Below are 26478 nucleotides of genomic sequence, written 5' to 3' on the forward strand. Positions count from 1 at the left end.
AGGGTCCTGTCAGGATATATCCTCAGCTGCAGTCACTAAGAGTACCCCCTGGGCATCCGCTATGTTTCCTCATAAAAGGGAGCCTTGTACACCTCCCACCTCTTTCTCTGCCTTCTATCTCATCTCCAGGTACCAGTCTCAACTCCCTTCCCTGCCCCTTCTCTTCCCCCCTCTCAATAATCCTCCCATGGAAAGAAAGAAAAAGAAAAAGAAAGAAAAAGCAGTTACCAAACATTACCTTCTGGAGAATCCAACAGTTATTTTAATGCTTTCCAAACCTGGCCCAATTGGGCTTTCAATCCCCATTGGCATCAGCAGGGGAGAGTTGTTCCCTAAGGCCCAATAGGTTTTTGCCATGTTGAGCTTCAGCTGTAGCCACAGGGCACACTCAGTGCTCAGAAACCCTATGAGGAACTTCATTGTCCTTAATATTGTAATGTTTCATTGAGAGTTGCTCAGGAATTGAGTAATAACAAATCTTATTATAAGCAACAGTCATCCTAGGGTCCTCCATGCCATATATATAGCCTTATGGTTCTGTGGGTTACAGTCTGATTGTTCTTTGCTTTCTATCTAGAACCCACTTATGAGTGAGTGCATACCATGTTTGTCCTGGGTTTGGATTACCTCACTCAGGATGATTTTTTCTAGTTCCATTCTTTTGCCTATAAATTTCATGCTATCATTGTTTTTCTCTGCTGAGTAGTTCTCCATTGTGTATATGTACCACAACTTCTTAATCCATTCTTCAGTTGATGGGCATCTATGTTTTTTCCAGGTTCTATCTATTACAAATAATGCTGCTATGAACATAGCTGAGCATGTATCTTTGTGGTATGGTTGAACATTCCTTGGGTATATGCCCAAGAGTGGTATGGCTGGATCTTGAGGTAGTTCAATTCCCAATTTTCTGAGAAACCACCATACTGACTTCCACAGTGTTTGTACAAGTTTGCATTCCCACCAACAGTGGAGTAGTGTTTCCTTTGCTCTGCATTCTCTCCAACATTGACTGTCCTTAGTGTTTTTGATCATAGTAAGGTGTTATCTCAGAGTCATTTTGATTTGCATTTCTCTGATGATTAAGGATGTTGAGCATTTCTTTAAATGTCTTTCAGCCCTTTGTGATTCTTGTTTTGTAAATTCTCTGTTTAGCTCTTTAGACCATATTGTAATTGGATTGTTCAGTATTTTGATGTCTAATTTCTTGATTTCTTTATGTACTGTGGAGATCAATCCTCTGTTGAATGTGGGGTTGGTGAAGATCTTTTCCCATTCTGTAGGCTGTCTTTTTGTCTTATTGACTATATCTTTTGCCCTGCAGAAGCTTCTCAGTTTCAAGAGGTCCCATTTATTAATTGTTGTGCTCAGTGTCTATGCTTCTGGTGTTTTATTTAGGAAGTGATCTCTGGTGGCAATGCATTAAAGAGTACTTCCTACTTTCTCTTCTATTAAGTTTAGTGTAACAGGATTTATGTTGAGGTCTTTGATCCCATTGGACTTGAGTTTTGCACATAGCAACAGATATGGATCTGTTTGTAATCTTTCACATACTGAGACCCAGTTATGCCAGCACCATTTGTTGAAGATACTTTCTTTTCTTCCATGGTATAGTTTTGGCTTCTTTGTCAAAAATCAGGTGTTCATATGTGTGTGGATTAATGTCAGGGTCTTCAATTTGATTCCATTGGTCCATATGTCAGTTTTTATACTAGTACCAGGCTGTTTTTATTACTATAGTTCTATAACAGAGCTTGAGGTCTGGATGGTGATGCCTCCAGAGGTTGCTTTATCATACAGGATTCTTTTAGCTATCCTGGATCTTTTGTTTTTCCATATGAAGTTGAGTATTTTTCTTTTCCAAGTCTATGAAGAATTTTGTTGGGATTTTGATGGGGATTGCATTGAATCTGTAGATTGCTCTTGGTAAGATTGCCATTTTTACTATGTTAATCTTACCTATCCATGAGCATGGGACATCCTTCCATTTTCTGATATCTTCTTCAATTTCTTTCTTTAGAGATTTAAAGTTCTTATCAGAAAGGTACTTCACTTGTTTAGTTAGTGTTAACCCAAGGTATTTTGTATTATTTGTGGCTATTGTAAAGGATGATGTTTCTCTTACTTCTTTCTTAGCCCTTTTATCATTTTTGTATAGGAGGGCTACTGATTTTTTTGAGTTGACCTTGTATCCTGCCACTTTACTGAAGGAGTTTATCAGCTGTAGTAGTTCCCTGGTAGAGTTTGGGGGTCACTTATGTATACTATCATATCATCTGCAAATAGTAAAAGTTTGACTTCTTCCTTTCCCATTTGTATCCATTTTATCTCTTTTTGTTGTCTTATTGCTCTAGCTAGAATTTCTAGTACTATGTTTATAAATATGGGAAGAGCAGACAGCCTTGTCTTGTTCCTGATTTTAGTGGTATTGGTTTGAGTTTCTCTCTGTTTAATTTGATAGTGGCTGTTGGCTTGCTGTAAATTGCCTTTATTATGTTTAGGAATGTTCCTTCTATTCCTGATGTCTCTAAGACCTTTATCATGAAGGTGTGTTGGATTTTGTCAAAGGCTTTTTTATCATCTAATGAGATGATCATGTGTTTTTTTTTTCTTTCAGTTTTTTTTTTTTTTTTTATATGGTGTATTACATTGACAGATTTTCATATGTTGAACCATCCTGGCATCCCTGGGATGAAATCTACTTGGTAATGATGGAGCCTTTTTTTTTTAAAGTATTCTTGGATTTGGTTTGCCAATATTTTGTTGAGTATTTTTGCATCAATGTTCATGAGGGAGATTGGTCTGTAATGCTCTTTCTTTGTTGCATCTTTGTTTGGTTTGGGTATCAGGGTAATTGTAGATTCATAGAAAGAGTTTGGTAGTGTTCCTTTTGTTTCCATTGTGTGGAATAATTTAAAGAGTATTGGTATTAGTCCTTCTTTGAAAGTCTGGTAGAATTCTGCACTGAAACCATCTGGTTCTGGGCTTTTTTTGGTTGGGAGACTTTTGGTGACTGTTTCTATTTCTATAGGGTTTATTAGTCTATTCAAATGGTTTCTCTGATCTTGATTTAACTTTGGTATGTGGTATCTATCCATAAAATTGACCATTTCTTCCAGATTTTCCAATTTTGTGGAGTACAGGTTTTTGAAGTATGACCTGATGACTCTCTGGATTTCCCCATTGTCTGTTGTTATGCCTCCCTTTTCATTTCTGATTTTGTTAATTTGGTTGCTTTCTCTTTGCTTTTTGGTTAATTTGGCTAGGGTTTTGTCTATCTTGTTGACTTTTTCAAAGAACCAACTCTTTGTTTCATTGATTTTTTTGTATTATTCTCTTGGTTTCTATTTTGTTGATTTCAGCCCTCAATTTGATTATTTCCTGATGTCTATTTCTCCTGGCTGAGTTTGTTCTATCACTTTAACAGTTGTGCTGTTAATTCATTGGTATGAGATTTCTCTATCTTCTTTATGTGTGCATTCAGAGCCATGGATTTTCCCCTTAGTACTGCCTTCATAGAGTTCCATATATTTGTGTATGTTTTACTTTCATTTTCATTGAATTCTAGGAAATCTTTAATTTCTTTCTTTATTTCTTCCTTGACCCATTGATATTTCAGGTGAGTACTATTCAGTGTCCATGAGATTGTAGGCTGCCTATAATTTTTGTTGTTGCTGAAGTCTAACTTAAAGGCATGTTGGTCTGATAAGATACAGGGAGTTATTCCAATGTTTTTGTATCTGTTCATATTTGTTTTGTGACCAAGCATGTGGTCAATTTTTGAGAAGGTTCCATGGGGTGCTGAGAAGAAGGTATATTCTTTTGTGTTAGGATGGAATGTTCTATAGATATCTATTGAGAATTTGAGTCATAACATCTGTTAGGTCCTTTATTTCTTTATTGAGTTTCAGTCTGGTAGTTCTGTCTTTTGGTGAGAGTAGTGTATTGAAATCTCCCACTAATAATGTGTGGGGTTTGATGGGCATTTGAAGCTTTAGTAATGTTTCTTTTATGAATGTGGGTGCCTTTGTATTTGGGGCATAAATGTTCAGGATCAAGACTTCATCTTGGTGTATTTTTTCTGTGATATATATGTAATGTCCATCCTGACCTCTTTTGAATGATTTTAGTTTGACGTCTATTTTATTAGATATTAGGATAGCTACACCAGCTTGTTTCTTAGGATCATTTTCTTGGAAAGCCTTTTCCCAGCCCTTAACTCTGAGGCAGTATCTGTCTTTGAAGTTAAGATGTGTTCCTTGTATGCAAAAGAATGATGAATGCTGTTTTCTTATCCATTCTGTTAGTCTGTGTCTTTTTATAGGTGAGTTGAGACCATTGATATTGATGGATATTAATGATCAGTGATTGTTGCTTCCTGTTATTTTTGTCGTCATGTTGTGTTGTCCTTCTTTGGTGTTTGTTGGTGTGTGATTATCTATTGCCTGAGATTTCATAGGTAAGGTTAGCTTCTTTAGGTTGGATTTTTCCTTCTAGTGCTTTCTGTAGGGCTTGGTTTGTGGACAGGTATTGTTTAAATCTGGTTTTATCATGGAATATTTTGTTTACTCCATCTATGGTGATTGAGAGTTTTGCTGGGTATAATAGTCTGGATTGGCATCTGTGGTCTCTTAGTATCTCCATAACATTTATCCAGGACCTTCTAGCTTTCATAATCTTTATTGAGAAATCTGGTATTATTCTGATGGTTCTGCCTTTATATGTTACTTGGTCTTTTTCCTTTGCAGCTCTTAATATTTTTTTTCTTTGTTCTGTATATTTAGTGTTTTGATTATTATGTGGTGAGAGGACTTTATCTTTTTCTTTTTCTTTTTTTTTTGGATCCAGCTAATTTGGTGTTCTGTAAGCTTCTTGTATCTTCATAGGTATTTTTTTCTTTAGGTTAGGCAAGTTTGTTGAATATGTTTTCTGTGCCTTTGAATTGGTATTCTTCTCCTTCTTCCATCCCTATTATTCTTAGGTTTGGTCTTTTCATGGTGTCCCATACTTCTTGGATGTTTTGTGTTACAATGATTTTGTCTTTAGTGTTTTTTTTTTTTTTTTGAGTGATACATCTATTTTCTCTATTGTGTCTTCATTGTCTGAAATTCTCTGTTCCATCTCTTGCATTTGGTTGGTTATGCTTATTTCTGTAGTTCCTGTTTGTTTAGTCAGAATTTCTATATCCAGCATTTCCTCAGTTTGTGTTTTCTTTATTGTCTCAATTTCATATTTCAGATCTTGGATTGTTTCCTTCCTCTGTTTAATTACTTGTTCTTGGTTTTCTTTGATTTCTTTCAATTTTTTGTTTGTTTTTTCTTCCATTTCTTTAAGGCAATTTTTTATTTCCTCTCTAAGGGAGTTTTTCACTTCCTCTTTAATGGAGTTTTTCATTTCCTCTTTAAGGGATTTTTTTTACTTCCTTTTTAATGGAGTTTTTCATTTCTTCTTTAAGGGAATATTTATTTCCTCTCTGAGGGAGTTTTTTACTTCCTCTTTAATGGAGTTTTTCACATCCTTTTTAAGGGAATAATTTATTTCCTCTTTAAGGGAGTTTTTCATTTCCTCTTTAAGGTCCTCTATCATCTTCTTAAAGTCATTTTTAAAGTTGATTTCTTCTGATTCTTCTGCCTTGGTGTGTTTAGTTCTTGTAGGTGTAGAGTCACAATATGATGTTGTCATATAGGTCTTCATGTTGTTGCCTGTCTTTTTGCACTAGCGTCTACTCATCTCTTCCTCTCTGTTCCGTGCAGGCAGTGTCTGTGTCTGAAGGTGCCTCTCTTGTTCTAAGTGTTAGTCTTGGTTCACTAGGATTTCTTTGTTAAATTGGTGCTGATGGGTTTTGTTTCTATGGGATCAGCTTAGTCAAATCAGTGTTAGTGGGTTCTGTCTCTGGAAGCAGTTGTTCTCAGTTGGTGTAGGGTGTGCTTATGGTTTAAGTGTTTGTTAGGTTCATAGGGGTTAGTTTTTGTTTGTTTGTTTGTTTGTTTGTTTGTTTGAGGGGGAGTAAGGAAAGGTAGATGTCTGGTCCCTGGGACTCCAATGGGTAGGACCTAGGAGTTAGAGACCTGATCTGTCAGTCTGGAGATGGGAGCTTACTTGTTCTCAGTTGGTGAAGTATATACTTACAATTCTGGTGATCTGGTTCAGTGGCTGGGTGGTGTCTTCTTTTGTGTTCTCAGGTCATGTTTTGCTCATTCATCAACTTCTCAGCTGTTCTTGTTTCCTCAGGCTGCAAATTGTAGGTTTCTGATTCCTCTCGTGGATAGATTTCAGCTGAGTAGGGTAGTTTCAGCAACACCTCCAAGTTGTTGGGTTTTGCAGGATCTGCAGCTGGGCCCTTGGTTGGCCTCAGTGTGCAGATCCTTTCTGGTCCCATGTAGAGGGTCCCCTTACCTAGGTGCTGGAATTAAAAGGGTCCCTGTTCTGAGCTCTTGCTTAGGAGCTTGTTTTCATTAACTGCTCAGTTTCAATTAACTGGTAGCTCAGTTTCTGGGTTTTATTACAATTGTGATTAGGCTGCCTCCCTGCTGCTGGGCCTGCCTGTCTCTGTGACCCTGGCCCACTCCACCATGGTTATTTCTTTTATTGCCAGTTCTGTTTGAAATAGAAAATATAAAATGAAAAGTGCCTCATAATTTCTAGCACACAATAAATATCCCTGTTCCTTTTTTCCCTCTTCACCAAAACTCACCTTCAAACAGAGTTTTTCAGTTTCTTTTCTCCACTTGTACATATTAATATGGAAATTGACTACTTCTTTCTTCATATACATTCCCATTTCCAAGATCATAATCTGGTGCAATAAAAGGTTATAAAGCATTGGGAGAACTAAACAAAATGTTCTTTATTATCAATGTAATAATGAGCTTGATATTGATCTTAGCAAAACAATAGATTATTATTTTTTTTTTTTTTTGCTAGCAAGGGAATTTCACAAGGACTTTAAAGTCAAAGACATACAGGTTTGCAATGCCTTGAATGGTTACAAGCTGTAGTAGTCTTCTGCTCATTGAGACCTTAGCTAATGAAATCTCTCAGTTTACTTCATTAAATTGTGTTCAGAATCTCTGTTTTAAAGTATTATTCTGAATATTTTTGATATCCTGGTTGGGTTTCTTTTATTGATATCTGCCTCCTTTGTACCTTCATTCATGCAATTTATTAATGTAACCCTATGGCAACCCCACAAAGGTTCTGGTTCATATAGGGTTGGATAGAATTCCCCAAATACTTCTTTGTATTTCTTAATCTGAGGTGGGTCTTTGGAGAGATCATTTAGTTTGACCTAAGAACTTGTTAAGAGACTCATTTGTTCATAATTTTATGGCCTATTGGAACATGACAGATGATTAGGGATAAGATCCATTTGGAAATGGCAATTATTAGGAGTGTATCTTTGAGACATATTTTGCCATGAGACTCTTAGTGGACTCTCATTTTTTTCTCTTCTCGCTACTTGATATCAGCAGTATTATTCTACTATAAACTCCATAACATGATTTCCTGCCCCACACCAAACTGAAACACCATAAAAACCAGTGAACTTGCACTAATAAATTAGGAGCCAAAATGCATCTCTTCTTCCAATGTGTTTTTTTAAGAACTCTGTTCTAGGAACAAAAAGCTGAAGAATACAATCACAGAAGGACATCATTCAGAAACCTCCATGTTTTTGCTACAGTTTCCACAGTTATGGAAAAGAATGCTGTTATTAGATGACCAGAGTCCTGCTTCAGTTAATTATTTTGATAAAAAGTTTTATTTTATTTTATTTTATTTTTTTAATATAGGTTGTAGACTAAAAACTCTGCACATAATCCTTGGACAAAATCTGATGAATTTAGAGTACATATGCATCTCCATTTCCAGACTTATTTTCCCTGCAAAGTTTAATATCCATGATCTTACATTTACTTTGCTGAGCAACATATATCATCAAAAGGAGAGAGTCTGAAAACATAGTTGTCAACCTTGCTCTACTTTATTTTGTTTATCTACAGATGGGGTTCTGATACTTTTTTTCTGTGTACTATTAATTTATTTACTTATAATTTGGGTTTTGTCAAATATGCACTATTTTTAAACTCTCAGACTTTAGTACTCCAGGTTTGTATATTTGTTTAAAGGAAATTAAGTGTTACACAAATGGAGACAAGTATATTACGTGTATAGTTTAGAGAAGATCAAACTTTCAGTCACCAAAAGGGCTGGTAAATATCCCTTCCTGCCACTGAATTGGTATTTAATAGCATCATTGCTGTCTTATGTTTTTTGCTGAGTAAACTTCCATCAGGTATGTGACAAAATTTGTGTTTTTTTATTTTCCAGCTGAGGGAATCTTGGTTGATTTATATTTGGAAGTAATTGTGAAGAAAATTTCCATACAAGAGTTTTTGAGGATATTACTTTTGTTTTGAAAAGAATTCTTAAATAAGTATATCTGGGATTATGATGTATATGTATACTTAAATTATTAAAAATATCTTATAGAACACAAAAGTAACTGTAATGGTCTACTTTGCAGACTACAGTGTAATAAATTTACACTTATCCCTCTTTCTTTTAATACCAGACATTTTCAGCCATTTAATATATCTTAATCTAATAGACACACTGGGAATTCCTTAATGCTTCTTGGTATTTAATATTAAACAATATAGGGGGAAGGAGTCTTGAAAATGTTTGTCTTCAAAGAGCAGAAACATTGGATGCTGAAACATGAAAATAGTTTTGATATGTGATTAGTTCATTTTATTAGTGCAATTGTCAATTACATTTGTTAATTTTAGTTATTCTAATATTGACATTAGTTGAAAAATATTATTATATATATTGCTATTGTTAAGACAGATCCCTATATAAAGTTACAACTAACCAGTCAAAAAAATACCTAAAAAAATAAATAAAACCAAATAATGCTGATTGGAATTTAACATTTTATTTGAGGCATATGTACAAGTATAAGCATATGTATGTGTGTGTGTGTGTGTGTGTGTGTGTGTGTGTGTGTGTGCTTTAAGGGAAACTAGGCATTCTATCAAGTATTCACATATTTAACTTTCTAGTTATATCTATTTAATAAAATAATTCTGAACTCACATTTTTTAGAACTTTTTTATACTTTATAGGCTAGGACCCACAAATGATAGAAAATTTATATTTTTATGAAACTGAGCATTATAAATTCTAAGTCCTCATTGTCTTGCAAATTTTAGGATTTATTTTTAATAATAAATTGCATTCCATTTTATATATGTAAAATATTTTTCTTATTTATTTTTCTATTGACAGATGATAGGTAATATTTCTTTGTTATAGTGATTAGAAAATAAATAATTGTTGTGGTACATATACCTCTATGGTTGGGTATAGAGTTATTTGTGCATGTGCTCACAAAAGAAGCAGCTGGGTATGTGAAAATTCTTTTTAATTGTGGGAAAGGAATCCCCAAACTGTTTTTCCCAATGGCATATTAATTTACTGTCAGGGACCAAGGTGTCAGGAACCAAACCTGAACCATGGAAAAGTACTAGCTAGGCCAAAGAACAAGTCATATGACCACTGCCCTTTCCCAGAGCAGTAACACCTGTCTACTAACCAGAGGCCCCCAAAGATAAGAAGGCATTCCACAGTCAGGTGCCATGACAACCAAACGTAAAGAGCATTCCATGGTCAGGTAGCCTAGCAAGAGAATAAATGGCCCCTGACCAGTGACCTTAGCTGACATTTGCAGTTGCACAATCTGCACATCTCCCACGTCTTGCACCCCTTCCATGTTCTGCATGCCCCTTTCCCATTTCCTCCTTCCTGACCCTTCCCCTCCTGTGATATATAAGCTTTGCTGAGGAAAATAAAATTTGCAACTTGATCAGTATCCTGTCTTGCTGTCATCTCTTGTGCCCCCTGTTCCTTTCATTCGCTCCCACAGGTGGGTCACCCCCATTGAAACCCCACTGGCTGGGGCAGTTTACATTTTAACAGTATTGAATAAAAGGTCATTTTCCTCCACATACCTCCAATAATTGTTGTTGAATACTTGATGATGGCCATGGTGACTTTGATGAGGTGGTTTTAATTTACATTTATGTTGACAAGGAATATTTAACATTTTTTTTTCCCAAATAGGTATTGGTAATTGTATTTCTTCTTTTGAAAACTGCCTCTTCAGTTTACTAGCCCATTTGATGAATAGAAGTTTTATTTCCTTGATATTTCATTTCTGTTATCCTTTGTATGTTTGAGATATCAGCATTTTTGTCTGATGTGTAACGATTAAGATTGTTCTCCCATTCTGTGATCTGTTTATCCTGGGGAACTACTGCTAGTTGTCTTTGTTATATGTAAAATTTAATATCACGCAGTCCCATCTGTTAATATTTTGAATTACTTCTTGTGTTATTGATGCTTTGTTTGGAAATGTATTGCCTTCCCAAATGTCTCAAAGGGTTTACTTTATGTTTTCAATTAGAACTTTCAGTTTTTCAAGTTTAAAATGATTTGTCACTGATACATTTTAATTTGACTTTTGTAAAACATAAAAGATATTAGTCTCACTTTATTCTTGTGCAGGAGGATATTCAGTTATACTGGTATCACTTTTTTAACAGGTTTTTAGCAATGTATGTTTTTACTTCACTGTGAAAAATTAGGTGAACATAGCTTTGTCAGTTTATTTCTGTATAGCTGAAGTTTTTCTGTGCCCAGCCCAGTCCTCAGCAGCTCAGATCCAAGTAAATACATAAAGGCTTATATTAATTAAAACAGCATGGCCATTAGCTCAGGCCTACCACTGAGTAGCTCTTACACTTAAACACAGCCCATTTCTGTTACTCTATATGTCACCATGTGTTCTGTGGCTTTACCTGTGTGTCATTACATGCTGCTCCCTAGATGGAAGGCTGGCATGTCCTGACTCACCCTTCCCCTTCCCAGTAGTCTCCTTGTCTGTTTATCACACCTATACTTCCTGCCTGGCTACTGACAAATCAGCCAGCATTTTATTAAACCAGTGCACAAAAGTATTATCCCACAGCATTTCTATGTCCTGTGTTCACTTCCTGTGGAGTGCTTCTGTTTCTCTGCCATTATCTGACTGTTTCTGTCATTGTAGCCCTGCAGTAGTAGCTGAAGTCTGATTGTCACCTGTCTTCTCACCGCTTCAGATTACATACTGCTTTGGCTATTTTTCTTCTTGGTTGCATATGACTTCCAGGACTATTGTTCAAATTAATTTATTTTTTAAAGATATGACATAGGACTATGTAGTATTAATAGGTACTGAATTAAATGAGTGGATTAATTTTTGTAGTATAGCCATTTCCACATTTTGAATTCTTCCAATACAGAAGCAAAGAAGTTCTCTCTGTTGGTGAGCTTCTTTTCTTTTGATGCCTTTCTTGCTCAGTGCAATGAAATGTGTATTGTAATTGTTATCCTTTCTTTGTTAGGTAGATTCCAGGATAGTTAATTTTTGTTAGTTAAGTTGAATAAGATATTTTTCAGATTTTTTTTTTTTTTTTTTTTACCATATGATGTTGGTATATATGAAGACTACTGTTTATTTCATGTTGATTTGTATACTGCATTTTTTTTAGCTGAGGACTGAACCCAGGGCCTTGTACTTGCTAGGCAAGCACTCTGCCACTGAGCTAAATCCCCAACCCTGTATACTGCAATTTTAATTAAGGTTTTATTCTGTCTAAAATGTTCTACATGACCTTTTAAGTAAACAATCATATTATATGCAAATAAGGATAATTTAACTCATCTTTCTCAATTTTTATCCCTTCTGTGTCATGCTTCTGCTTTTCTGTTAGAAGTAAGATGTTGACTAATATATCAAATGTGACTTTCTTAGGGCCCTGTTTTTTGTTGTTGTTGTTGTTTGTTTGTTTGTTTGTTTGTAGTCTCTTTTTAATGCCATTTACCTGATTTTTGTACCAGAATAAAACTTACTTCATACAATGAATTGGTAATGATCATTTTTCCAATCTTGTGGAACAGGTTAAGAAGAATTTAAGGACTTTTTGAAAAATTGAGGGTTTAGCAGTGGCAGTAAGCTCCGTGCGCCCTCAAGAGTGTGGTTATCACCTATCTATTGGGTGGGTAGTCTCTGTGTATCTATTAAGTGGCAGTAAGCTCCGTGCGCCCTCAAGAGTGTGGTTATCACTTGTCTATTGGGTGGGCTAGTCTCTGTGTATCTATTAAGTGGCAGTAAGCTCCGTGCCCTCAAGAGTGTGGTTATCACCTATCTATTGGGTGGGATAGTCTCTGTGTACCTATGAAGCCCAACTGATGCATTGTGAATTTTATCTCTGACATTGCTTTACTTGGGCAAGACCTATTATATTATTATACATATATTAGAGTGGGATATTGTAGTCCCCATTATTATTGTGTTGGGAACTATAAAGGCTTTATTGTCTTTAATGATAATTTTATGTAATTGACAGTTGCAATATTATCTGCATAAATATTTTAGCCTTATTTTTATGAACATTAAAATTTTCCTATCCTATTAATGACTTAAAAATTTAAAATATTGTTGACTCCTGAATCTTTTAAATATGTATTAAGTGACTTATATAATTCATAAACATTATATACTTTTTCTTCTGAATCCACAGAAAAATTTAGATAGTTTTGAGGATAGAGCATAAAGTATAAACCAAAATTAATTTAAGGTTGCAAATTCAATTAAAACGTATTATACATGATGCTCACTTACATATGACAAACTATATAAATTTCAATGAATGATTTATTTCTTCCAAAAAGTGACACACTCAATATCTAATGTTACTCTTTAGGAAAAATAAAACACTGTGTTTGGTCGATATCCCTGTCAGCATGCTATTTTCAGAGGGAAAACAAGAGGGATGGATCTGGAGAAAATGGAGGTTTGGAGGAGGGACTAGGAAAAGAAGACAAAGGAGAGACTATTGTGAGGATGTAAGGTATGAAGGAAGAAGGAATGCATAACTAAATAAATAAACTACATTGCAAAAAGAAAAAAGACAAAAAGACACTAAGAATTTTACTTTAATAACTGATTTGAAAGGTGTATTTTTACCAAGGGCCAAGATATATATGTATATATGAATGTAACAATAATTGAAGAAAAATAAGTCCATAAATTTAAAAGAAAAGAAGGTAGGATCTGTGGGTATTTTGGAGGGAGCAAACCAAAAATATATATGTAATTATAATTTGGACATGAAACATTTTCAAAAATAAATAAATTATCATAAGGTGGAAAATATTAGAAACAGCCTTAAAGTATCTTCAACGTTTACCTGTTAGTGACAAATTGACCAAAATGCTTCAAAATAAGACATTATAATAGAAATGGTAGAAGACAATTATAAACATAGATTATTTTATCATAATTAACTGGGAAAACTTACCTCATCCCACTTCTTCTAAAAATTTTAGAATTAAAAAAAAAGTACAGTAGCTATTTTTTTGCCATTCTACTTCAATTTATATACAATTTCTTTAAAATAGTTTCAGTAATATTTTGATACTTTTTCCCAGCAGGTAATAATAAAATTTCCTAAAAATACAGATGATTATTTACTTAAAGGAAAATAACAGATATAATTGTTCTAAAAAAAAAAAGAGGTGACTTTATAAAAAGTGATTGAAACTCATTTTTCTAAACTAACACAAAATATATTTATTTTGTGACTATGTTATTAAAATGGCTTCACAGCCGTTGATGGAATGAAGATATTTTTGAGTACCAGTTGGTAGTTATTTTTTCATCCTATGCACCATCTTAATCTAATACTATAATTTCTGATTTTTGTCTTATGAAACTGTATATTCACTGATAAAACTGTTCAAAACATTAATTCTGTCAATTATAAAGCACTTCATAAGTATAAAAATAAAATGAAAGAATATTATTATTTTATACTCTCTAGTGAATTTATTTATATAAAAGCTAAATATAAAAAACATTATTTCCCTTCTTTTCCATTATTATAATGACTATAATAACTTTATGAGCTATAATTAACATATAGAGACATAACTTAAGATTAATGTTTGTATTAGTGATATTTTGTGATTCTCAAGACTTACTACTTCTAAATATGCTGCCAACCTACAACTGTATTATTGTTTGTATAGTTTTTTAAGTTATGATAACAATTTGTAAGTATTGTAGCTCAGGTGTTTGAACTCTTGGAACCTGGTTGACAGTGTTATTTGGGAATTATATAGAGCCTAAGGTAATACATCTTTGCTGAAGTAGACACTTCACTGTGGATGGATTTTCAGGATATAAAGACTCACATTGATTCTAGTTTTCCATCTTTGCTTTTTGTGTTTTATTGAAATTGTGATCTCTCCACTCCTGTTCTCTTTACATGATGCCATGTCTATGCCCGTCTTTTAAACTTTTGTTCTGGATCTGTGTATCAGAGAAGTTGCTGTTGGTCATGATGTTATACTGCTCCAAAAGAAAACTTAGTAATATAGACTTTGCACCATAAAATTGGCTGTAACTTTGTAGAAGAGAGGAAAGATGTAGAAAAGTTTAGAACTTTGGACAAGGAATGTGGCTGAATGCCAAAGTAGAGTTCAATGGGTGATTCTAGTGTGAACCTGAAAGATTCTAGTGATGAAAGTAATGACCTGTTGTGAGAAACACCCCTGTTTGGTATTTTGTTTGTTTGTTTGTTTGATTGATTAATTATTTTGTTTTAATTTAAAGGCGACTCGCACAACAAGGATCAATGTTCCAGTAACCAGTTCAGGTGAAATTCTTGTGTTCTTTCCTGTTTGACTAATCTCTGGAAATTCTTCAAGTTGCCATTCTAGCAAACACTTCTCCCTTTGCTCTGATTATTAATTATCCAATAATATCAGATTATGAGGCTGAGCACTCACCAATGAGATGAGATAATCAGAACCTACATTATCACAAAGCCTAAGTAAACTTCATATTCCAGTGAGTCCACAGACCTTGTTTGGTTCATGATACTTCTTGGACAAAGCTACTGATTTGTTGATCCATGTTATTCATGATTGTGCAAAACTAAGAATATTCTTTTTCAACAACATGAGTATGCATCCAGGATTTCAAATCCATGCAGGATGGTGTTTGAATCCTCCCCCTTGGATGATATATGTCTCATACTTCCATTGTGGAGTCCCCTTACATCTCTGGAAAATAAATTTCTTTCAAATCCTTAATGATCTTTAGAAGCTATGTTTCTTAGCAACTAAGGAAAGGTCCTAGGCATGTACCACCACTACTTGCAGTCAACTCTATGCACAAAGCAAGAAAAAAATTACCATGGAAAATGGCAAGCCTTTCTTTGGTGTTTGGGACATTCTTACAGTGAGAGTAAATATGGGATTTGGAGTTCTAAAAAACTCTTCTTTAGGGCCACATGTATGGTTTTATTTCGGAGGGGGTTACTTTAAAGGACTGGAATGGGAGAATGGGAATAATTAAACAAAAATTATCTCAAAGAAAAGAAAGAAAAGAAACAGATTCCCCTGGGTGAGTGGTAGGAAACGAGCTCTGGATGGCCCAGAAGTTCTCAAGCCCCTTCAGTATACCCACCCATGTACTTGGTAACAAAGTGTTGAAGGATTTGAAGATCTCTAACACAAAGCTTATCATCTCTGCACCCTTCTCCTTTTGCCATAGAATTCTTCTCTTTTCCCCCGTCTATCTGGTTCCTTTTAGAGATCCTGGGAGAATATCAGATTTGGGAAAACAGTGTGGTGTTTTAAAAGAAGACACCACCCAAAATGAAGTGGCACTATTAGGAGGTTTGGCCTAGTTAGAGGACAGATGTCATTGTTTGGTCAGGCTTAAAGGTCTCTTTTGTTCAAAGTGTGAGTCAGTGGATTTCCTGTTGCCTGCAAGATGTAGCAATCTCAACTACAACACCAGGTCTGTCTGTAAATCACCATGCTCCCCATTACAATGATAATAGACTGAAACTACAATTTGCCATGGTCATGATGTTTCTTCAAAACAATAGGAATCCCTACCTAAGACAGAAGTTAATATCAGGAGTGGAGTATTTCTGTGACAGTCCTGACCATATGTTCATTTAGAGGAATTTGGACTTTGGTACTTTGGGTTTGGAAAGCAGTGAAATATTTTAAGCACTGATTAATTGGCCATTGTAGTAGGAGCATGGAAAACAATGGTGCAAAAAGATATTTGAACTATGGGGTGCTCACTCAAGTATTTCAGAAGAGAAAAATTTTAATAGGTTTCCCAGAGATTGTTCTTGTGAAATTTTGGTGAAGAAAGCAGCTGTCTTTTGCCTTTGTCTGAAGAGTTTGCTTGAAGCTAAAGTTAAGAGTTTTGTATTAATCCCATTGGCAGAAGAAATTTCAAAACAGCCTAGATTTGTAATGTGGATATTAGTTGTGACTCTAAATGAAAAGAATCAAACTAAATAGTGTAAATTGCAAAAAAAGCAAAGTTTGAGGAGAAAAAGAGTACCAGAAAGTGGAATGTAGCTATATCATGTGTACAAGGAGATAAATGGATTAAGAAATGGAATAAAGACAGTAGTAATATCAAGGCAAGATCCCACACAGCTAAATTTCCAACTTGTGAAATAGAACTAAAGAAAAGTTTAGAGCAGGGTATGGTGGGTCACACCTTTAATCCTAGGACTGGAAAGTGGATCTCTGATTTTGAGGCCAGCCTGCTCTAGAGAGGAAGTATCAGAACAAAGTAAATTACTGAAAGACAGAAAGCTGATAAAGATCTAATTATGAGGGGACCATGTTTTAACCTTAGCAAACAGCAGAACTTGGCAGCTTTGGCCATTTAGTTCTCAATATAGAGTTAAGGATACAAAAAAACAGATTATAAAATTTGCCTCTGGGCCTAAAGTAAGCCACTCAGGCCAGGTATGTGTCAGAGGTATCCCTGAGTAGAGGCCTAGTAGAGAGACCATTGCTTGAAGCTGTGAGGTTGAAGCCTGAGACCCCAAGATATTAGTAAGTCATGGAATACCTGCTGAGGAGCTCTGATAACAGGGAGTAGAAGCAGCCTAAGAGAAAGCATTGTCTTGCAGTCAACAAATCTAAATGTAGTTGATGTGGAGACAAAACAACTATTATGAATGAAAGCACTGAGGCCTACTTACAGCTTCTGAGATTTGGTTCATTATCATCATGAAAGGAAGCATACAAGCAAGTATATAGATAATGGTGTTGGCGAAGCAGCGGAGAGATCCACATTCTGATGAACAAGCAGAGAGAATTTCCAGGCTTTCTTTTGGTTCTCAGAACCCCAAAGCCCACCCTCACTTCCATATTTCCTCCAATAAGCCCACACCAAAAAAAAAAAAAAAAAAAAAAAAAAAAAAGGCCACAGCTTCTAATCCTTTCAAATAGATACACTCCATGGTAACCAAGCTTTCAAAACTATTTGCTTATGGGGGCCATCCTCTTTAAAATCTCCACAGCTAATAACATCAACAAAAGGACAAAGATCATGTGACATCATCAACTTCTTGATTCATAAATCCATATGAAATTTCAGTCACCTACTCTCTATTGATCTAGATAATTCATATATAATACCTTCAACTTTCATGAGGTCAACTTTTGGATTCCATGTTTGATTTTATGAATTTTGCAGTATTGATTTGGATGCCTGGATCATTTCATTCACAATAATGATCCTTAATTTTATAAATGTTATCACAAAAGTCAAAAATTAATTCTTCTTTCAGGTTAATATATTTTTAGTGTGTGAGTGTGTGTGTGTGTATGTGTGTGTGTGTGTGTGAGATTCAATTTTTCTATTACTCTTACTACTGGACACTTAGGTTACTTGTATGTTTTTGTTTATTACGAATATGACTGCATAAAATATGCAAGACTTCCTTCAGGCATAATGAGTTCATTCCTGTTGGAAATAAGCAAAACAATGATATTGCAGGATGATGTAATACTATTTTATTATGAAAGAGTAAAATCATAGCTATAGATTGATAGCATATTTAAAGTGTCAATTGATTCAGTATAAACTGCATGGTGGAGAGTACAAAATAAAGTAGTCATATGAAGGACTATTCCAGAAGATGGTGATCATAAGCAATTAGGAATAATTTTTAGATATATACTTTCATACAAGAATCGCATTGCTGAGGCACCCAAGATTGTGTTCTTGATCTCCCTATTGTGCAGACCAACATTGTTGGACTATCAATAAAATTTTTATAAACCAGTCTAATAAAGTAGTATTTATCTTTAATTGCAGCACTTTCTTAAGTAGAAATGTGATGCCTTTTATGTGTGTGGGTGGGTGGGGGTACATGTGTTTGAGAGAAAATGAGCATAAAAATAAAGATAAATGTTAGCATTACAAAATTTTAGAAGAAATTATTCATCATTGAAAATGAGATTGGACTTAAGATTGTGAGGATGAATCTGGATTAGATCTGGAATCAATTTAGAGAAATGATTGTAGGGGAGGCTATAGTGATATTTTCTGGAGGAGTTAATTGAATGTGGGAGACTTTACCCAAATTGGGTTATGCTTTCTACCAGCATCGTAAATACAATGAGGAACAAGGAAAAGCTATTGTGCTTTGTTTGCCCACTATTGTCTATTGCCGATGACTGTCTCATCTGTTTCTGATAGTTCTACTGTCATCCTTTGTTGAAATTGATGTCCAGGTTCCTTAACCTTTAAATGTAGACAGATTATTGGCTCTCAGGGAAGCCTCCAGATTTTTAACACAAGAATGGGGTTATTGAGGTATTTAGCTTCGTGGACTGCACATCTACTGTGTTCTTGAAGTTTCCAGAGTTAAAAGAATCATTGTTGGACTATGAATGCAGTTTTTGTAAGTCAGTCCAATAAATAACTTTTGTAACACACATTATATATATAATTTCTGTTGGTTTAATTTCTTACAGAATCCTAACTAATACAGAAATTTGAAAGTCAGCAAGAAAAGCCAAGATGGATGCAATCCAGAGTGGACAATACATCTTTCTTTATACCTTGGGCAGAGGGGGTCAGCTCTTAAAAGAAACATATAGTATATGACACATTTGTAAAATGTGTTCATCATTACCTGAATATATACTTCCTAAGCACCATAATGAAAGTGGTATTAATGTAAACACACTATGGGCTCATTTTCAACGAAGCATTCAAAGAAATAATTCATTTAAAATGTTTCCTATAAGCAGAATATTGACTAAAATTTAAATAGCATAAAATGAAAAATAGAAAAAACAAAGCCAGGCAGGTTAGCAATGGAGACAGGGAGATCAGAAGTTCAAGGCCATCCTTAATTACAAAGTAAGTCAAACAGTTCAAGTATGGCAGATGTTATATGAGACATTGTATCAAAAATGAAACAGGACAAAAATAAAATAAAAATGAATTATTTATGTTCATAATGGATGATAACTAACGCATACTATATTTTCTTTTGACTGTGCTTGGTTTTTCCTCTTAAGTGACTTTTTTTTTTAAGTGAAAAAGACAAATATTACCTAAGTACTGCATCTGGAGCAATAAACTTTAAAATTACTAAGTGGTTGCATTCAACAGAAATTTTACTACTGTCAACATTAACACTGGAACAATCTACTAGTGTTAGTAAAACTTGCTCTTATTTCTTGATTGTGTCACTAATGGGAGTTTTTGTAAAGTCCAAGTCTAACTGATAGATGAGCCAAGTTGTTCTTCTCAATTGTGTTTGTAAATTCAATACCTACTATAGAAAGAGACATTCTTGGCTACACATCACAAAGATTACTATAGGTTTTAGGCAATAGTTTATTCATTTATAACTTGTACAGGTTCTAAAAACTGTCCTGTGTTGAGTAACTACAAAATGTATACTAGGCTCTCATCAACCCTGGGAGATTTTATTCTGCCTTATGCTCCTTTGATGAGTCAATATATTTTCTCTTAATTTAACATAATGCTATTGAAATTCTACATAAAAGAAAGAGAAAATTGTATTTTCTAGTACACAGAAACACATTAAAGTGGATTCTTGACTTAAAAATGATTAAATATAAAAAAGATTTGTGACCTGTAATATGCTTTTAGTTGGTCCCATACTCAGGATTTTGATTCCCCACCCCCCACCTTTGTTGTATGTTATATGAAGGTTATTTTATGTGATTCTAAGCACAAAAGGCTTCATGTCCCAGTAAGCCACAGGGTTATACAATGAACACCTGAAGGTCCTCTGAAAGTGGATTTTTAATTTTCAACTTTAAAGGAATATATCAATGGCCAATACTATTTTAAGGTTAAGTATTTTTAACACAAACTGAAATTATAAATGTACTCTGTTCTTTTATTTTTCTTGTAGCATGTTTTCCTGATGTATCCCAGGCTACAATGAAATATTACATATAGCCCTGTCTGTCTACATGCTTCTGATGTGTGGTTTAGACCTCTAAACTATTGGTTTTACAGGCATTTGCTATCATGTACAAGACATTCTGGCAGTTTTCTTTTATTTTCCAAGACAGATTTCTCCGTATAGCTCTGGCTATCCTGGAATAATCTCTGTTTGACAGGCTGGCCTAGAATTCAGAAATTCATTGACCTCCCTCATGAAGTGCGTGTGCCACAACTACCTGGCACATTCTGGAATTATCAAAGCATTTACAATAGAAATGCAAATATATATATATATATATATATATATATATATATATATATATATATGACAACAAATGGTGAACAACCTTTCCTAATTGACTTAGCCCTACCCCACCCCACCCTGCTGCATTCCCTTCAGTGTCAATGATGGAAATTCTGCAATGCTGGTCTCTTACAGTACAAGCAGCAATAAAAAAGTGGGACAATGCTCTTCAGCATAACTGACTTAGAATCAATTCTGATTTTTTCAGCGGTTTCTTTTTTATATGCATCTGAAAAGAAATGCTACTAAAGTGTTTATCAGATAGTTACTTAGGAAAGAATGAAAAACAAAGGTAAGCAAGATTAATGGAAGGTGAAAGGATAAGAAACAGGGATTCTTTTCAATTTCTTAAGGAACTAGTAATAACCTTCATATAACCATTAATATTTGCCTGACATCTTGAGCATATCGATAAGACATGAAAAATAAGATGATCACTGTATGCCATGTGTGGCATTGTTGATCTTTAAAAAGAGACTTGATCTGTGTAGCACTAGCAGTAGATAAGATAAAAAGACACCCAAGCTCCACAGCAAATATGGAGATTGGTTTTAGAAGTATACCCCAGACAGGTAGCATGAATGAATGAATCCACATTTACCTATATACTTAGTGAGTAGCAGCCTTACCTTTGTACAGACAAGATCTGCTCAAGTTACTGGAGTGTTGCTGTTTTACAAGGTGTTTGCCTCATCCAACAAGAAGGAAATATCCATTACTTCTATTTTGGGGATAGCTACATTTTTTAAACTAAGTCATCAAGCCACAGATTTAGCTCAACCCAGAACCCATGCCTATTTATATATGTATCTGAGGCATTGCTTGTTTTTGGAGCTTGAGCTTTGGGAGTTTGCTGCAGAGAGGCTACAACAGAAACTAATCCAGCAGGGTAGGGACTCCTGGCCCAGGCGAGGTAGGTGTGTAGCTCCAACTTGACCCCCACGAAAGTGGCTTTTTGTGAATTTGTGCCCCACAAGTTGGATGCCAGATGTTATTTGAATCTTAGACAGTTTTTAAATAAAAAGCCCAGTGCAAGATATCAGGGCGAAAGTTGAAAGAACAGAGAAGCAGAGCAGCCAACCAGCCTCTCCTCACCAATTTCTCAGCCAATCCTGTTTCCTCAGACTGAAAGCCTCTGAGTCCTCACCCAAAAGGGTCTCAGCAGAACTGTTTTAGTTCCTGTTTCTTCATGCCTTGTATGCCTTTCTCTGCCCTGCCATCACTTCCTGGGATTAAATCGTGTGTGCCCCAGTAAGATTAAGGGTGTGTCCACTGCTTTCTAACCTTTATGTCTAATCTAGTAGCTGGCTTTTTCTGTAAATCCTCAGGCAAGCTTTACTGGTGTACACATTTATCATCATAATTGCTTTAATACTTTAAAGAAAAGAAAAAGGAACAACAGACACATGAAGTAGATGACTCATGAAACTTACTATATTTAGTATACTTGTCTTTATAGAAAACATTGGCTAAATCCTCTCCTGGAAACACTCTGAAAGTGGTTAGCAATATAGACTGCAGCTTGTCTAACTATATGCGCTTTGAAGTTGTCCAGTTCTTTACATGGAACCTGGCTTGCTTTCCATGTGGAGTAAACTAGGCCTTCACACACACACACACACACACACACACACACACACACACACACACACACCAAGAAAACAAAACAAAACCTTGTCAGCTGATTTTTGAACAAGGGAATTATTTGCAGGAGGATACATTTCTGCAACAATTATACTCCCAAGAAGGAACATTAACTGAGAATTGATAGGGGAACTAGTCATGAATCATGTCCAGTGTTCACATCCAATACAGAAGATTTGGAGATTTGTTGTCAGTTGGGGGAACAAATTTTAAAATGAATTTGTTTTTCAGACAGACTCAGTCCATACTCATAAATGTACACATCTTAGTTACTTTGCTATTACTGTGACAAAGAACCCTACTAAGGGTGGCAGACTAGGAAGGCATGGTGGTCAGGAAAAGGAGACTGGCTGGTCACATTGCACCCACACTCAGAAAGCGCAGTATGAACAGGAAGCAGATCACAGCCTGCCACAAGTGACCCAGCTCCTCCAGTAAGGCTCTCCCTCATAGAGGTTGCTCAGAATCCCAAACAGTACTGCCAACTAGAAATAAAATATTCAGTCAAGTAAACCATGTAAATATATATATACAATTGTACCAGTGATCCAGTGATTTACTTTATTGACAAGACAAATTCTAATTTATTCAGACAAGGTAAACTTGGAATTAATTTATGCAGAGCAGCATCATATCTTAGTATTTCTTCATTCCTCAAGATAAAACAGTCTGTTCCACACTGACAAAAACAAAACAAAAAGGTGCAGAGAAGATTTGAAAACATTTATATAAAAAAAAGAACAAAAAACTCTTCCTAATCAGCTTTAGTACAATTAAAACCTGAACTTTGAATGACTCTTGAAAATTATGTCCTTAGTTATAAGATAGGTATGAATGGTGTAGCAGAAGCAGGGTGTCCTGCATACAATCTGCCTGGTGTTCTGACTGTACAATATGCCATTCTTTGCATAATCCTGGTGCCAATTTTCATGACAGAAATTCAACATTATTTTAAGAAACAAAAATTGAGTCAATCATGGACACTGAGCAACCTGTCTAAAAAATGTTAGAAATCGTATAAACAAAGAAAGTACAAGTGTGTCTTGATATCTCTGTCTCTCAAGGTCAGAATGTCCTATTATGGCTAAATGCTGTTGGGGTATAAAGACTTCCCATTTCATCAAAAGCCAAGTCACTAGGACATTTCTACCCACATGGTCACTATTAAAGTGTCTATATTCTCAAAAGACCTGACAACTTATGTTGTATCTTTTCTAGGGGATCATGGGAAGAAATATCTTAAAACAAAGTTACAGTTCTCTGTGATTTTGAAAAGAAAAATATCACCACAACCTATGAAAAAGCCACCTTCCTCAAAACTATTTATAAATATTTCTTTATAATCCACAATGCTGTTCATTCCCTTTAGGGCATGTCACTCAAATTGTCTTTAGATTGCATTCTGTGTTTTGATAAATAAATAGATGCTTAAGCTGGTTTTATTTTTGGACAGAATTTCTCCCTTTGAATAGATGAGAACTGAGAGAACCACAAAGTACTAGAACATAGAATACAAAGGATATTTATACACAACCTAAAAAACTTACATTTTACAAAACTGTGATTAAGGAACAGTGTGTTCCTCTGATATGTGAGATCTCAAACAAAATAAATTTAGTATAGATACTTTATTTCCTGTTAGTTTTTTCCATTTTATCCAAACTTTAAATAATTTGACTGAGACCAAAAAAAAATGTAAAAACAGTAAAAATGCAAGTGGATTCTACATATATTTATGGATGGATTTTGTCTGATTACATTCATTTTTTTCTCTCTATTTCATATATGGCATATTTCCTGAAAATATTGTATAAAACTTTTGTCATAGATATTGTAAACCATTAGTTACTCACAGATATCTAAGCATCTAAGCAGAGCATGTTTATAAACGTTTTAATTGTCCTAAGTTCCTTTTTTTCTCCTGCCACTAAATGCATAGATACATGCTCCCCAAACCCTGATGTATATTTTAGAATGTTTTTATTGCCGCTTCTTCCTCCTCCACCTCCTCTTCCTCTTCCTCTCATTTTTTCTTCTTCTTTCTCCTCCTCTATCTCCTCTTCCTCCTTCTCCTCCTCTTCTCCTTTTTCTTCTTCCTTCTTCACCTCTTCCTGCTCCTCCCCCTCCTTCTCCTGCTCATCCATCTCCTTCATCTTTAACATGATCCCAATATGTAGTCCAAATCAGCTATCAGTTCTTGACTATCTTGTTTTTGATGTTGAAAATAATAACTAGATAAAAATGCATACAAATTAACATTAAAAATGGTCAGTAGAGTGATTGAACACTTACCTGGGTCTGGGCTCTAAGCAACAAGAAAGCCTGCCGAAAACAAATACTACATAAAATATCTATGTGTTAGGATAAATTTTTTATGTGTTATAAGACTTTTTTTTATGACATGGGAATTTCATAGTGCCAGTGCTGTCCTAGCTCTTAAACTGACTTTCATTCTCAGGAGTTCCATCTTCTTCAGCACGTTATCTCAATTTCTGTTGCAGTTCATGTATTCTTGATCCAATTCTTAGTTCCAGACTATAAAATTATGCAAATATTAGCCATCTAACTCAGGTCCACACAAATAACAAGGTTAGTGGTCTTTTAACTTCTTTTTTTTTAAAGATTTATTTATTTATTATGTATATAGTATTCTGCCTGCATATGTCCCTACAAGACAGAAGAGGGAACCAGATCTCATTACAAGTGGTTGTGAGCCACCATGTGGTTGCTGAGAATTGAACTCAGGATGTCTGTGAGAGCAGTTGGTGCTCTTAACCACTAAGCCATCTCTCCAGCCCAAAACACCTTTTTTCTTTGAGCTGAGGATCAAACCCAAGGCCTTGCCCTTGCTAGGCAAGCGCTCTACCACTGAGCTAGATCCCCAACAAGGATTTTAACTTCTTTAAAAGATAGGTTGCACCATAGAAACTAGGCATTTTAGAAAGCTCTGAATAAAGGATTAGTTATAGTGCATCCATGCCCTAGGAATTCACAAGGTGTAGGTCCCTGAAAAATATTGCCTGTTTCAGGAATCTCTCTAAGGTACAAGAAAAACAAAAAACAAACAAACAAAAAAACAAAAAAACAAAAAACAAAAAAAACAAACCTGTTTCACAATTCATCTTTTTATAGGCAGCAAAATAACTGAATCTTGTTTGGACTTTCACCAAGACAGCATGCGTTATTTTTAAGAAGGAGTGGCCTAGGGAGGGATAGGATGACACTGTTTTAGTTGCCTAGGATTAAAATTGAACTCTATGTAAATATGGCTGACCTTGATCTCCTGAACCTCCTGACTTCATACCACCATTGTTTAGATTACAAGCACAGGACCCAAGGCCTGGATATATCCTCATATCTGAAAACACAATGGATACCAATGAATTCTATCTCTGTATCTCCAGTCCATGAATTCATTTTTACTTAATTTCAATCAAATATTTACAAATGACTACTGATCCAATGAGATATCATAGAGTCATTTCAGATTTAACATTGGTGATAGCAAAATCCTGATCTCCTCACCAAATCTTGTTTTACTGTATCATACTCTGTCTTGGACAATCAGTTTTATCTATTTACTTTTCTCATCAAAATTCTTAAATTCAGTCTGTCTTCTCTGCTCTCACCAACATGTCCTGTATTTTCATGTTTCTACCTCTTCAGTACTGTGAATATGGCTCTGAGTCCAGACTTTTACAAAGATACTCAGTATCAAAATCTAGGTCCTTGAAAGTGAACATTGGGGGGATGGAGAGATGGCTCAGTGGTTAAGAGAACTGACTGCTCTTCCAGAGGTCCTGAGTTCAATTCCCAGTAACCACATGGTGGCTCACAACCACCTGTAATGAGATCTGGACATGCAGGCAGAATACTGTGTATATAATAAATAAATAAATAAATCTTTAAAAAAAAAAGAAAGTGAACAGTGAAAATTTTATCAATGGATGGATGTCCAAAGCCCTGATATTTCTAAGAATGAAATCAGGAGCTTACTATATGAATAAAAATATCCATTAAATATAAACAAAATAAGTCACAAAAATTGTAAAATATAAAGGGAAAATGTCTTGCAATATGTAGAACTAGGCCTTGTACATAGGTAAAGTAAATTGTAAATGAAAGAAAACTTGGAAGAAACATGAGTAATATA

This window comes from Onychomys torridus, chromosome 11, assembly GCF_903995425.1.
Source record: "Onychomys torridus chromosome 11, mOncTor1.1, whole genome shotgun sequence".
Taxonomy (NCBI): domain Eukaryota; kingdom Metazoa; phylum Chordata; class Mammalia; order Rodentia; family Cricetidae; genus Onychomys; species Onychomys torridus.